The following is a 2,275-nucleotide window of genomic DNA, read 5'->3' on the forward strand; positions in this document are numbered from 1 at the left end:
TGTGTGTGTGTGTGTGTGTCTGTCTGTTTGTCTGTGCCGTGGTGATTTTGAAGGCCATGCAAGTATCTTAATTTTGAACTGTTATTAGGTGCTGAAATTTTTTTTTAAATGATGCTAGTGGAACACAGATGTGGCGAAAATACTGATGTGGGAAGAAAGGGATAACTTACAAAGTCATCAGCTTGACTCACTTCTGATATAACAGCTATCAGCCTGACTCACTTCTACTATGACAATTATCAGCTTGACTCACTTCTACTATAAAAGTTACCAGCTTGACTCACTTCTACAATAACAGTTATCAGCTTGACTCACTTCTGCTATAGCAGTCATCAGTCTGACTCACTTCTACTATAGCAGTCATCAGCCTGACTCACTTCCACTATAAAAGTTACCAGCTTGACTCACTTCTGCAATAACAGTTATCTGCTTGACTCACTTCTGCTATAGCAGTCATCAGTCTGACTCATTTCTGCTATAGCAGTCATCAGTCTGACTCACTTCTGACTCACTTCCAAAACCTCCCACAGAAATAATTAAAATCTAAAAAAATCTAAAAATATATAAATACCTATCGGCCGCAGAAACCCGCGATTTACTGAGGATCCGCGATATAATTTAACATATATTAGCCAGAAAAATCCGCGATGTACTGAGTGCACAAGTGAACCGCGATATGGTGCAGGATACAATGATTGGAAACATGACAATGTCAACATAGGGCGCGAAAATGGTGAAGAACGTCGCAGTTGTCAGAATATCTGATTGTGTGTGGAGCGTACATGGTTGCTGAGAAATGGAGCACAAGATACAATGGTAGAAGAAAATTCCAAACTAAAGAATATCTTGAGAATAATCTTTAAAAGGACTGGGGAAAATATGGAGATGCCGAAGAATATATCACGCAAATAGTTTTTAGGAGAGGACTGTGAAAGAAAATGAGTAATATAGAGCTTATCTTATTTTATTTAACCATTTATTTATTTGCAATTCTTTAGGATAACCTGAAAAACAAGCAAAATATTTTGCAATCAAAAGATAACACACTTTTTGCCATTGATCTCAAATTTCTGAAAGTCTGTCTTCGACAAATGAAAGCCGAGTTAACGAAGTTCTAAAAACAAGTAACCAGATAAGAAAAACCGTATTTGAATGCATAAAAGACACACATGCATATTTGAAGCGCTTCATTTCAGCTGCGCATATTCAAGGAAAAGGGGGTTTCGTTTTGTGCATATGGGAGGTTCAACATAGCGTACTGGACGCGAGGTGGCTTTCTGAGATTTTGTTTTTTAATTTTTTTTTTTTTTCTTTTTGGTAAAAAGTGCGTCGTATATGCCATCAAATACGGCAAAAATGCAAGAAAACAAAATGTACGTCTTACCAGAAAAGATGGCTCGGTGAAGCGGATAATTCTTGACAAAACTGAAAATTTCAATACGGTAAAATATTTCCTTCTTTTGGAGTCAGAATTCTCACCTGTCTGAATATGTCGAAACCTACAAGCAAAAACAAACATTGAAAGTTTGTTTCCTTTTTTGTTTCTGAATTAATTAAAAATAATTAATTGTAATAAGTTTGATCAAAGATGTAAGGATCTTGGTTACAACGAATCGTTCAATGACTGCCAGAAATCTAAAGCATGACATTGCAGCGATGAAGACTACATGATCCTTTCAGAATATTTATGTGCGCATGTTTGTATATGTACATATCTATGTATGTATATATGTGTATATATATATGTGTAGATGTGGGTGTATGCATGTATGTATATGTATATATATATATACATACATATATATATACATTTATATGTATATATATATATGTACACATATGTATGCATATATATGTGCGCGTGTTTGTTTGTATGTGTGTGTATGTGTGAGTGTGTGTGAGTGTGTGTGTGTATGAGACTGATTTTCATTTAAGATGTGATGAAACTTGTTTTCCAACATTCTGACGCACATCCATCATTGCGCGCGTATTTGTATGTATACATACATGCCGAATACACACTCACACACACTCACCCATGCACACACACACACACGTCTACATACACACACATGCCCACACACATATACACACGCGCGCACACAAACACACGCATCCACACACACACATACACACACACACAAACACACACATACGCATGCACACACACACCTACGCACATACATGCCCCCACACACTCATACACACGCACGCACACACACACATACACATACACACACAAACACACCTACACACACGCATATACACACACACA

Source organism: Octopus bimaculoides, chromosome 15 (genome assembly GCF_001194135.2).
Source record: "Octopus bimaculoides isolate UCB-OBI-ISO-001 chromosome 15, ASM119413v2, whole genome shotgun sequence".
Taxonomy (NCBI): domain Eukaryota; kingdom Metazoa; phylum Mollusca; class Cephalopoda; order Octopoda; family Octopodidae; genus Octopus; species Octopus bimaculoides.